Below are 14,327 nucleotides of genomic sequence, written 5' to 3' on the forward strand. Positions count from 1 at the left end.
TTAGGATTTGTTTAACGAATGTCAACTTATTTTTAAAGTATCTAAGTGGATCAGCCTTAAAACATAGTCCGAAATTAGTGACTAAATTGTCACTCAGTCTATACATAATCCAGGCAATGTACTGCCATTTTATTTTTTTAACATTATTTATTTATGTTATTTTTTAAATGATTTTTTTAATTTTTCAATTACAGTTGACATACAATATTATATTAGTTTCAGGTGCACAACACAGCGATTAGACATTTATGTAACTTACAAAGCGATCACCTTGATAAATCTAGCACCCATCTGACACTAAACACAGTTATTACAATATTATTGACTATATTCCCTATACTGTACTTTACATCCCCATGACTATTTTGTAACTACTAATTTGTACTTAATTCCTTAGCCTTTTTCACTCACCCCTCCAACATCCCTCACAGCTGACAACAATCAAAATGTTCTCTGTATCTATGAGTCTGTTTCTAGTTTGTTTATTTGTTTATTTTGTTCTTTGATTCCTCATATACAAGGTCTGACAATTAAGTTTGAGAACTTGTTGCAGTGATGTTGCTAACCTTAAGTGATATCAGAGGGATTATTCATTATGAATTTGTACCAACTGGACAAACAGTTAACCAAGTTTACTATTTGGAAGTGCTGGAAAGGCTGCATGAAAAAGTTAGACGACCTGAACTTTTCACCAACAATTCATGGCTCCTGCATTATAACAATGCACCAGCTCACACGGCACTGTCTGTGAGGGAGTTTTTAGCAAGTAAACAAATAACTGTATTGGAACACCCTCCCTACTCACCTGATCTGACACCCAATGACTTCTGTCTTTACCAAAAGATAATGGAAATACTGATAGGAAGACATTTTGATGAATTCAGGACATCAAGGATAATATGACGAGAGCTCTGATGGCCATTCCAGAAAGAGTTCCAAAATTGCTTTGAAGGGTGGACTAGGCGCTGGCATTGGTGCATAGCTTCCCAAGGGGAGCACTTCGAAGGTGACAATAGTGATATTCAGCAATGAGGTATGGAGCACTTTTTCTAGGATGAGCTTGCAAACTTAATTGTCTGACCTCGTAACTGAAATCATATGACACTTGTCCTTCTCTGACTGACATACTCCACTCAGCACAATATCCTTTAGGTCCATCTATATTGTTGCAGATGGCAAGATTGCATTCTTGGTTATTGCTGAGTAATATTCCATTGTACATATGTACCACCTCTGCCTTATCCATTCATCCACTGATGGACACCCAGGTTGCCTCCACATCTTAGCTATTGTAAATAATGCTGCAATGAACATATGGAAGCACTTGTCTCTTCAAAGTAGTGTTTTGGGTTTCTTCGGATAAATATTCAGAAGTGGAATTACTGGGTCCTTCTCTGTCTCTAGTTATAGCCTTTGTTTTAAAGTCTGCTTTGTCTGATATAAGTATTGTTACCCCAGTTTTTTGTTTGTTTCCATTTTCATGATATATGTTTTTCCCATCCCTTTACTTTCAGTTTGTGTGTGGCTTTTGATCTGATGTTAGTCTGTTGTAGGCAGCATATGTAAGGGTCTTGTTTTCTTATCAATTCAGCTACCTTATGTCTTTTGATTAGAGCATTTAATCCATTCACATTGAATGTAATTGGTGATAAATATGTAGTTATTGCCATTTATTATTCATATTTTTGATCTTTTTTCTTCTTAAAGAAGTCCCTTTAACATTTCTTGTAATAGTGGTTTGGTGCTGATGAATTCCTTTAGCTTTTTCTTGTTTGGGACGTTTTTAGCTCTCCTTCAATTTTAAATGATAGCTTTGATGGTTAGAGTAATTTTGGTTGTAGGTCCTTGCTTTCCATCACCTTGACTATTTTGTGCCAATCCCTTCTGGCCTGCAAAGTTTCTATTGAGAAATTAGCTGACAGTCTTGTGGGAGCTCCCTTGTGGATAACTAACTGCTTTTTCTCTTGCTGGTTTTGAGATTCTCTCTTTCTTTAACCTTTGGCGTTTTAATTATAATCTGTCTTGGTGTGTGCCTCTTTGGGTTTATCTTGTTTGGGACTCTCTATGCTTCCTGGACCTGTATATCTATTTCCTTCACCAAGTTAGGGAAGTTTTCTGTCATTATTTCTTCAAATAGGTTTTCAATTCCTTGCTCTCTCTCTTCTCCTTCTGGTACCCCTATCATGCCAGTGTCAATGTTGTTCTGGAGGCACCTTAAACTATCCTCATTTTTGAAATCTTTTGTGTTTGCTCTTCTGATTGGGTGTTTTCTGTTACCTTATCTTCTAAATCACTGATTCGATCCTCTGTTTCATCTAATCTACTGTTGATTGCCTCTAATTCTTTATTTGTGACTGGTTCTTTTTTATGTTTTCTGTCTTCATTTATATGTTTTATATCTCTTTGTTGAAGTTGTCACTGAGATCATTGAGAATCCTTATAACCAGTGTTTTGAACTCTGCATCTGGTAGGTTGCTTGTCTCCATTTTGTTTAGCTCATTTTTTTGGAGCATTTTTCCGCTCTTTCATTTGGGACATGTTTCTTTGTCTCCCTGTTTTGACTGTCTCACTGTTTGTTTCATGTATTAGGTAGGGCTGTTATATCTCCTGGTCTTAGTAGAATGGCCTTATGTGGTAGGTGTCTTGTGGGACCCAGTGACACAGTCTCCCTGAACCAGGTGCTGTAGGTGTGTCCCTTGTGTGGGTTGTGTGTGCCTTCTTATTGTGGTTGAGCCTTGGTTTGTACATCAATGGGAGGGATTGACCTTCAGGCTGATTGATTGTGAGGACTGGCTGTGACTACAGTGGAGGAGCTGTTGTGTAGCGGCTGACCATCTGGAGCAGGATTTGCTTTGGTGGGGCTCTGGTGACTGCCAGTCATCCCTTTGGGCATGTCATCTTTGGGGGTGGCCTGGTGGTGTTCCCATGCAGTCTGAAGCCAGCCCCTGGGACCTCCTTGAAGGCATCGTTCCACAGGCTAAGTTCAGCCTCTGCCTGTGTCCTGCTTGGGGCAACCTGGCATGAGCCACAAAGCGATCCGCAGATGTCTTCCACCTGCAGTGGGCTTGGAAGTGACTTGCATAGGGTAAGCTGTGAGCTGAGGCCTGCTGCCACTAATGATGGTTTTGGGACTTCTTAGCTAGAGTTACAGGGGCATGCTAAGTCCAGATGCTGCTTGTTTGGGGTTTGTAAACCTTTGAGAGATTTTAGAACAGGCCTTGGCATGAGCCAAGACAGGCCATTTGTATGAGAAAGCCACTGGAAGCAGCTTGGGTGGGCGTGTAAGTTGGGTGGGATGAGGTCTCAGGGCTCTACTTCCACAAGAGTGGTGCCATTGTGTTAGCCAGGTTGATGGAGAGTCATATATGTCAGCTGCCTAAGTCTGCACTCGGGAGTGGGGAGGGCTCAACAAAGAAATAATTGTTCCCACCAGTTCTTCTGTCTGGGAGAAAGCTGCCCCTCCATCCCTTGTCCTGAAGCCAGACAATTCAGTTCCTCCCTGTAGGTCCCTGGTGCCCCTCTATCTGCCACGCCAGTGCTGGAGCCCAGAGAGAGTAAGTCTGTCAGCCAGTAAGTCCATATGTGAGCCCTTTAAGAAAACTGCCTGGGACTCCAGCTGCTCTCTGTCTTACTCAGCCACAATCTCCTCTGGTTTTCACAGCCAAAAGTTATGGGGACTTCTCTTCCCAGCACTGGGACCCTTAGCTGGGCAGCCTGGTATGGGGCTGAGACCCCTCGCTCCTCAGCAGGTACCTCTGCAGCTGACATACTCTGCTCGATTTTTAACTGTGTGGGTTTGCATAGAAGCCTATTCAGCATCTCCACTCCTCCCACCAGTCTCCACGTGGCTTCTTCTGTATGTCCTTACTTGTAGGACTTCTGTTCAGCTGGACTTCAGGTGATTCTCAGATTTGTTATTTTACGTCTTCCTAATTGACACTCATAATCACAGCAGCTCCCTCCATAAAGGAGGGCAAATAGCAAAATCTCTTTGGAGGTTTGTGGGTATATAGGAGTGGCAGCAGTGAGGGATGATTTTTGCTGAATGTCCTCTATGTATCAAGCACATTAAATAATCACACAGGTCTCATTTTGTAACACGAAGTTGTATGTTTGGAAAGCATATCAAACCTCACAATTACAGTTAAAATTCTTAATTTTAGTTTCTCAGCTCTGACTGCTGGTTGCTTATAGTAAAGTGACAGAATAGGAAGCCATGGGGACTTTCTTATAGATCAATGGAGTGATGTAGTTATAGGATCTTTGAGCTAATAGGGACTTTAGAGCTCATCTAATGCAATCCCTTAATCTTATGGAGGAGGAAACCGAGTCTCAAGGAGGTTAAGCAATTTGCTCACGGTTCCACAGTCATTCAGTTGTGGGTTCATGGTACTTCTGGACCATTTCCATGAATTCCAAGTGTTACTTCTGTGGTATGCAGAGAGGCTTTCTTAGGGCTGGTACCTTTGGATTAGGTAGATTCTCTTATTTGGTTTTATTTTATTTTTAGGTATCCACTTTTTCTTTCAGTGCCACCTTGTTCCATTTCCTCTGTTCACATCTGGATCTTTGCAAGTATCTTGCTGTAGCTGTGCTGGGCTTAGGGATTCTGGAAAACTAAATCAGAAGTTTGACGTTATGAGGCGCAAGTGAAAGTAAATTAGGTCTTATTGAAATGTGCACCAGGAAGCTCACCCACAAAATTCATGGAAAGACTAAGCCTGAACATAAAAGTCTTCCTATGTGTTTCACAATGCATTCTTTTGTGCCTGCATTACCTGTTAAATTTTTATAAGCATTTTTATTCAAGCCAGAGCTAGAAGAATGAAAAGTTTATGGAAGGATCAAAGCATTTATTCCTCAATTTCCTTGAGCTGTAGTATGAATCTCTTGACACCGGTGAATCTGTTCATGGAAACATGTGTTTGTGAGAGAAAAAGAAATTACCCAGTATACAGTCAGTGAAACACTCATTCTTTGTGTGTGTATGTGTGTGTGTGTGCCAGGGTATGATAAATTATTATATATACAAACTCATTTTCTTTGGGCTGGCTATGGGATATTACTCAATAAGCTACCTTGAATTCATTATGAAAATTTCTCCTGGGTTCTTTAACAACTATGTTTTATAATTTTTACTTCAATAACTATAAATATTGAAGATATCTTAAGATAGCTCCTTAAGATATTTGTTACAATACATGAAAACCTCCCTGGATTACAGCTTCTATTTTCATGAAGTTCTTTTCTCGATGATAGCTATACTCACAGGTGTGTTTGTGCTATTATAAGGTTATGTGTTTCTACCTTTATATTACATAATAGGAGGGCTGCCCTTTAAAGCATGTATGGGTATATTTAGAACTGGTTTTGGTTGACATAAATTAATTAGAATTGTAAATTATTACATAACTTCCGTTTTTCATTGGGAGCTGTAGTTAAAATGCTGTCACTGGCTAATTACCAGGCTCAATTCTGCCTTGTCAGTGAGGCTAGTCCATAAAGGATTTGATGCTTTCATTCCTGAAACAAACAAAAACAGCTTTGGAACTGTCAAGAAATAACAGCAGCTCTTGAAGGCTAATCATTACCAGCTTTTGTCATGTGGTTGTAATTGTTGCATGAATTCTGCTTCAATCAGAGAAAAATATGCTTAAGTGCCAGTAAAAGTTTTTATGCTGCTTTGAAATTTTGCAATTTATGGCTTTGTGCAGATCTGCCTGTGTTACTAGGCAACACCGTATGTGTCATTCACTCAAATTATTCCTTAATCCCCAGCATTGCTACGAACTCTAGCTAAAAAACATCACCACCCACAACAAAACCATAATAAACTTTTATAACATGGGGTTAAGTCTGAGGACAAAAGTGAAATGGGAGATGAGATACTGAAAAGAAGAGAAATATAAAATACACTGAATGGAAAACAATAGGAATATTTAGAGTTCAACTATATTCACCTCGGGGTGGGGAGAGTGGTCCTAAGTAGATTTAATGATCATGTAGTTTTCTGATTGACCATTATGCAGGCCAGGTTTTTGGCACTTAAGCAATCATATTTGTGATGCTGTTTTTAATTAAGATATTCAATGGCCAGGGACATGTGGTATTGCTGCTTGTTTGCTGTGCATAATATGCATTTGAGAGACGAGAAAGCCTGAAAGCGATATAAAGGCTTTCTCTCTCCATCCTTAAATACTGCCTGAGACTGTGCATTGCTGCACAGACCAAGTCTTAGAATCTATTATACGTGAAGTCTGAGCATTGTCACTTAACAGGCAAGAAATTACAGCTTGTTCCTTAAAACAATACCAAATTAAATGGCAAGGTCATAGTCATAGGCACTTCAGAGAGGTCTGATGACTCAGAACCGTATTAGAGAAACCCTGGAATCAGAGTGGGAGCAGCTGTAGCAACCTTGGTTTGTGGTTGGGAAATGCTTTCTGGTTTGAATGCTTTTAGTGTTTTAGTTTCTTTTATTATTGTTCTCAAGCAGCCTAAATGGTATTTCACAGTCACCATGTCAAAAGTAACAAAAGTCAAGTTTTGAGCAGAAGCTCTCCTAGGTTCATTTTAGTACGACTCTCGTATAGGAAGTGCTTCCTAAGTGACATGTGGCTTACATACCTAAGAAGTGGGAATTTCTGTTCACACTCTGGCTGAACTTTTTTTTTTTTTGCTGGGTCATATGCTAATTACTCTGGCTGAACTTTGACCTTCTGACTGGATCCCCACCTTGAACTTTGAGAAGCATGGCTAAAGCAGGGTTGGGTTCCGCCCTGCCACAGGCCCTTTGCTTTGCAGGCTCAGTGTCTCTGGAGCTGGGGATCGTGACTCCTGGGGGCCAGTGGAAGGCCTCACTGAAGCGCTAACAAGGACAGACTGCTACTGAGCTGGGTTCTGCTTGTTAGAGCAGCTTCCCCACGGAACTACTACGCTTCTTCCTAATCACCTGCCTCCCCTTCTCTTCTTTCCCAGATCCCGTGGGGCGTGACTTGTCATTTTCTCTAATTGCCTTTTCCTAATATCAGGGTTGACCTATGGTGTGATTTTTAAGAGTCCTCGAAACATCTTCTGCTCCAAAGTTCTCTGTCCTCTGTCTTATATTTAGGAGTTGATATTCCACTTCTGAAATTCCTTCCTTGGGCAGCATTGTCCTGTGTTAAAGCAGAAAGCCCTCAGGACAGCTCAGGCCACCTGCCAGGGCCTTGGTGTCATCGTCTGTAAAGTGAGACAGTTGCAGAAGATCATGTCCGGTGACATTTTCTTCCCTAAAATTGATAACACATGATATTTTATTAGAACCTCCTGAGGAACTGAAACCCACCTAGATAAGGGGCAGAAGGAGAAAAATGTATACAACCAAGGAATTTGGGAAGTAAGAGATTATTAGCCAAGAAGGTTATGAAAACAACATACAGTTCAAGGGAACAAAAATTAATATTTAACTTCAGTAAAAGTAATCACCTGCCAACAGTACTTTTTAAAATGTGAGGTGATATTAACAACATCAATACTTTGTATGCTTCCATGTGGCAAATGGAGAAAATGATTACTTGGAATGTGTACTTCTAAGTATTAGTTACATCATGATTTGTATTTTAAAATAAAAATGATCTTGTTTTCAAAATTTTTTAAATAACCAGAATATAAGAACTTCTTAAAAACTAAGCTTAATGGGATTTATAGATGATGTAATACAGAATTGTACACCTGAAATCTATGTAATTTTACTAACAATTGTCACCCCAATAAATTTAATAAAATAAAATTTAAAAAACAAACAAACAAAAAAACTAAGCTCAATGATGTATTAAATGGATGTAAGGAGAAAAAACGTTGAGAAAGTGGTTCCACTTCAAAATCCATTGGATGAACCCCAAGAGTGTGCCTTTGTGAGTGGATGTCCACATAGAACATGGGGCCCTTCCATACACAAAGCAGTGGGTAGTCCCCGGCAAGTAGGGACAGCAGGAAGTGACATATCAGATTTACAGCAAAACATGAGGATTGATGGGGCATGAATCCTGAATAAATCAAATTCTGAGACCCTCCATTCCATGAGAAATTTTTCTGCTTTCCACCACTAGGACTGGTACTACTGTTCGAGAGCCACTGGACTGTCAGTAACAGGGTGAACAATTCTTTATCTCAGTAGTGTGTGCACTGGAATTTCTCTACGGAAATACCCCGGCAATCTGCTTGGGGGAGAAGATGAGTCTCTGCCTCAGGTATGGTTGATATACAGCAGCAGGGGAAGCTCATGAGATGAATGGCCAGGCTGTTGTATGTGAGAAAATAAGAGAAATTGGATTTGCTTCCCCAAGGGAGGTGGTGATAAAAGAGGAAAGGGTGCAGAGAAGGAAAGGGATTATGTGTGAGATGGAGTGAAAGTGGGGACTGCGTGATGTCTAAGGAGAAATGTCCAGAGGGATGGAGGACATCTTGAATCAAGGATATCCCTTCATGCCTATGAATGTGGTGCGTATGTGTGTGTGTGTAGGTGTGTGTGTAGGTGTGAATGGAGGAGCTGTTTCACACCTGTGACACATGGAATAAGGGTATCTTACAGCCTGTATGGAATAGTGAGATGATCTCTAAACTGAACTGGGAGAAGTAGAGGGTGAGAGTGAGACTGTGGAAACGTAACTTTCTCAGGTGTAAGCGATCTTGGACTTTCTCAGGGAGCCTGAGTCCATCTCATTTATGTTTCAGTGGACCCAGAGGTCCTTGCTGACATCACGAATATGCTGCTACTCCTGTCATGTAATACCATGGGATGACCCTCACCCATCGTCCTGGACACCTTCCCATCCCTGTGTTTATTGAATTGGTGCTGTAATGCCCTTGGCTTTTACAGAAGAACATACTAAACCAACCATGTAAGAATCAGGCCTGAATGAAAAATACTGCTTAAAAATGATCCATTATGTGACTCTGCATCTCCATCCACATTCCTCCATGAAAAATTCCTTTAGGAATCGAGTATCAAGAAGACTCTGCTCTATTTGGGAGCTTGGTCTGCTGTTGCTTTGATAAAAAGAACTGGAGATGTGGTGATGTTCGTCTTTTCATCACAGCTGCAAGAAGATCGTACCCCAATGTTTTTCTTAGTCACAACAACTCTTTTAGTCTGCAGCATCCCAGATTTTCCTTTTTTCTTTCTGTGGACCTTATTTTTGATTTATATTATACCACCCTGTTGAATGTGCTCTTCACCAGAAGCTGCTCAAATCTTCTATGGAAATATTTAGATTAAAATTAAAATACACCTTTGATTTTGTTCAAAAATTTTTCATTAAATTGCATCAAATGCTGAAAATACTATAGAGCATCCTGGAGGCACTGCCAGCTGCACCACCATGTCCGTGTGTTTCATTTCTGCATTTAGTGTCTTCTCTGAGGATTAGCTGCTCAGTGGGACCCACACCTTCATCTCATCTCCCATGGAAGTAGGGGTGCAGTCATTCAGCTTCACGTCATGATACCAGCTGCCTTTGTTCCTAACAAACATGAATGAATTTAAATATACAATTTCTTGCAGTAGCTTAATAGATTTGCCTACTTGATCCCAGAAATGCCACTATTCTTTTTCATTCAATTTTTCCAGGAACTAGATTATTTGGATAAAGTTCACATGCAATGCAATCTGAGAAAGTGAGTGGGAGCATAGAAAAGACAGAGGGAGGAAGAGGCACTTTATGGATCATAAAAATCAGGAGACCAGCACTTTCTGGAACTACCACCATGTGTGGCCACTAATTCACACCGCTCACATGGTGCTCTTCCCCTCCTTCTCGACTCCAGGGATTCTAAACCTTGGAAATAGTGACATTTCCTTGTTATGTGGGGCTGTCCTGTGCATTGTACTATGTTTAGCAGCATCCCTGGCCTCTACCTACTGGATACCAGTAGTAAACTCCTCCCCCAGGTTGTGACAACCGAAAATGTCTCCAGACTTTGCCAAATAACGCCGGGGGATGGTGGGGAGGAGGGAATTGTGCTCAGTTGAGAATCACTGATATACCTCTATGCCCAACTTTCCAATCATGATAGGCTTCACTGCTTTCTGATTCATCTTGATTGTGGGAAGTTGCACCATGGTCATTCTCTCGGCCATGGCTGAATCACCTTGTTTTTTAATGTTTTCTGTGCAACCACTTCTTTCTACCTGTTCTGCAGCCAGAAACAAAAGGTGAACTTGTGAGCATGTTTTGCCTATTCTGTCACAACTCTCTTCTTACTTCTCGTTGTCTTGAATAGCATCCATTTTCTGATGATTAGCAATTATGCTACTAGAACCTTCCTCAGGACTCATGGCTCTGATCTTATCACCTTTATCCTCCTGGTCTTTGGGCAGAGTTGAAATAAATCACACTTTTGTTTTCATTACTCCAGGTATATTCTTCATCTAACTTTATTGCCAAAATTTAACTGTATACCTTCAAAGGAAATTTGTCTCAGAATATAATGTAGTTTCTCCACAATATTTTTTCAAAAGAATATCATTTCATTAGGTTGTATGAAGGTAAAATTTGACCTGAAAATTAATTTAGGAATTTCCTTCCCCCTTTCATTTCGTAAATGCTATTTAAATTCTTGGCGGCAGAAAAACCAGAGTATTGGACTAATTACTGTGACAGCAGTGGTAGCCTGTTTATTTACTAGATCTAATACAAGCTTTTCCAAAAGCAAATTACAACAAATATAAAATTCAGTGCTGTGCTGTGTGAGGTCAATTAGTACTTTCTATTAAAGAGCCCAACTTTCAAGGACAAAGATTATTGAAATTCTAACTTGAAACCCAGTAAGTATGAGTTTAAGGAAAAGTAAAATATTCTCATGTTGATTTTGAACAACTAGACAGACAGTATTTTGGAAGTACCTACGTGATTCATATTTTGTGATGCTCTTTTTCTTACAGGGGGCAAGATGGCTTAGCAAATAAGATCGCAGATTGTGGGGTCAGAATGCTTGGGTTCAAATTTCAGCTCTAGCATTTGCTGGTCAAGTTACCTTGGACCGATCACATAAAATCTAGAAGTCTCTTTTTGTCTCATAGGATGATAATAGAACTGACAAGACTGGTCATTGTGAGGATTAAATATTACAGTCCATATAAGCAGAGAACTCTGTGACTGTTCTGTAATAAGAATTGAATAAATGGTAGCTATAATGATTTTGGTGAAGATTGGATTTTAGTGGATAATTTTGACAGGAAACTCACCCTCAATTGGCATAAGGAAAAAAGAGAAGTCTGGAGGGTAGTGCTAGCTCCTGGCACAGAAAGTGAATTCTCAAACAGTGTCGTAAGGACTTGGTCCCTCTCCATTTCTTGGTCCAGGATTTTACTATGTTGGCTTCATATGTTGGCTTTTTCTTATATTCCCTGTGAAAACTTCAGGAAATTCTAGCTTCTCCCTTTGGAGCAACTAAATGACTACAACCGTTCCCCATATCCACTTAGATTCCATATAATGAGAAAGAACAAGCATTTTTTCCTGGTGGTTCCTGGCAAAATCAGAAAATTCACCTTAATTGGGTCCATTTAGTTTATGTGCCCATCCCATTGCAGTCATTGGAATGTGATGGACCAGTTTGCTTAGATCTTCTCACATCCCCTGCTGGATGTGTTGGCAATGAGGATAGAGCCGTGTCCAGTCTCTGCACTAACTGTGGGAAGGGGTAGACACCCAAATGGAAATAAAGGGGCTATTTCTAGAAGGAGATGGAACAGATAGGGGACTCAAGGAACAGCTATAATGGTGATATCATCAGTGAAAGGTTTTTTTTTTTTCTTTTCCCCCCTCTACTGTCCACTTGCTGTGTGAATGAATGAGAATGGCAGTTACTTATTTGTAAGGGCCTCAGATTATTTGCTTAGAGATTCTTCTTTTCTTTCTTCGTGTGTGTGTATGTGTGTGTGTGTGTGTGTGTGTGTGTGTGTGTGTGTTATTTTTGTTGTTGTTATTGCATGTCTCCAATGATTGAAGTTGAGGAGCAGCTTTAGAGAATTGCCCTCATATCCTCTAATATACTTTGCTTTGTGTCCATTCAGTACTACTTAGAAACTTCTCTAACAGCAATAGCTAGGAGAATGCCACCAGTCAAAATGAATCCACATCTGGGGGTTCTTCCATCACACAGTGACTGCTAATTCACAGCACATCTGCTCAGGAGTCTGCATATATGATGCTCTCTTGTCTGTGATAAACTCTATGAGGGCTTCTGCCTGTTGGTTAACACCACCCAGCCTGCTGTCTAGCTCCCATTTTGGAGAATTGAAGTTATTTTGTCAAAATTATCATGTAGCAACTGTGTGTGCCCATGTGGCATAGGGGAACTTCATTAGGCTCGAAAAAGAAGTTCTGTGAGCTATATTCCAACTCATTGGGAGGTTCAGCAAGTATTTCTAGTGCTCATTTTGCTTTTTGAAAGAAGCTTTTAAAGACATGGGACGAATCAAGAAATGAGCTCAGGGGCATATATGGCTCATCATCATTTTGAATTTGAAGCAAAGTTATCATAGTATTAAACTGGCTTTTAATAGTTACAAAATTAACATCATTTATTCATCAAATTTATGTCTCTTGTGCACATAGATAAATATTTTCCTATCATGCTGCCTGAAGTACAAATCTTGGTTTTAAAGTCTTAGAAGATATATGATTCTAAACCACTCATATATAAATACAAAGCTTCTTTGTATATGACTGATTTAGAATGAAATATTAAGCTAAATTCTCTCATTCTAAGTTATTGTCTTTAAAAAAGACAGAATAATCTAATTCTGGTTCTTTCTGATTGTGAAAATTCATTTTTTAGACTCCAGTTACCTCATTTCTCAAGTAAAGGGTAGCCTCGTTGAACAAAGGCCTTTTCCACGGGATTTGGGCAGGGTATGTTGCTGTGTTGTCAGGCTCTATGAGAACTAGAGAACATCCAGGTCACAGAGCAGAGGAGGGTCCAGGCAGCTGCAGACCATGTATTTGAGCTCTCAGGAGAATTTAGCTTAATATTTCATTCTAAGTCACTCATATACAAAGCTCATTTCCTCTCTTTACTTACTATTTCATGGCCCAAATCAGATTTTATACAATTTCTTAGGCAAGAGAAGAGTGTTTTACCAGTGTGCCACCTCAGCCAGAGATCTCAGTATACAATAACTTACAGTAGTAGGTACTGTAGTTCTCTTAGTCCCATCCAACTATAGGTCCTCCTATATCATCGCACGTCTTCTCCTCTAACACACACACACTACTGGACGTCCTGGTCTTCACCTTCTCATAATAAGGCACATGGAAGAGAGACAGTCCATATGACTTCTTATTAAGATATGGACCAAAATAGCTTGGGATCTAAACTGGTATCATTCCTGCTGGGTGGCCAATGGGTGATGTTCTGGCCACTTCAGAAGGGAAATTCTTATTGATCAAGAGGGAGGAATACATGTAGATCTCAGCTATAGATATTATATTCTGGCCCTTCATTAGAGACATGGATGCTGGTTTCAAATGTGAGGTGGGCAGGGATACAGCTGGGCATCCAACATAAGTAGAATGAAAGACTCCAATAACACTAGGGCTTTCTTGACTTTACTGTTAACTTCACTCTCACTAGTACCTGTTTGAAAAATCCTTAGGAAAGGAAAAAAAAAAAAGATTGGTTCATTTTAAAAGATTGGTTCATTGGCCCAATTAACTGTGGCCTGGGGATAGGGTTAGGTAGGAAAATGGTAGTCCTGTCCTTGGGTGAGGTGGAAAATTCCCATGATAATGGACACTGCACACAAGGATCCACTACAAAAATATATTAGACAAGAGTGGATATAGTTACAGATGTCATATTTTAACTGATTCAATCAAAATTTTAAATTTGGAAAATCTGACTCTGATCATTAGTTCCAATATTCCGCCTCTTCCATTTCCTTATTCTCTTTCTATTCATTTTTCATTCTCATCAAAGTCTCCAGTATGGCTCTACAGAGGACCTTTTATCTCCCAACATGCACTTAAAATATATAAATAAGATACATTTGAGTCTTGCCCCATATCGTTTTGTTTATAGCTTACTTCCCTCCCTAATATTTAGGTTCCCTCTTCTTCTGGTTGGTCTGGGTCCAGTGGCTCCAACATGGCTCTGGGACCCTACACATCTGTATGAAGCTCTCTTCTGAGGTTTGCATGCTGGCCATTGAGGCAGTGTGTGGCTACTGTCCACAGTCTCTTTGTATCTCAGCTCCTCCTGATTTAGTTTCTTCTCTACCCTCAGGGATCTCACCCTTCATACCACTATCCAAAATTCTCTGGAACTTGTTTACTTCACTC

The sequence above is a fragment of the Rhinolophus sinicus genome, chromosome 17 (assembly GCF_057876585.1).
Source record: "Rhinolophus sinicus isolate RSI-liver-muscle chromosome 17, RSI-T2T, whole genome shotgun sequence".
Lineage (NCBI taxonomy): Eukaryota > Metazoa > Chordata > Mammalia > Chiroptera > Rhinolophidae > Rhinolophus > Rhinolophus sinicus.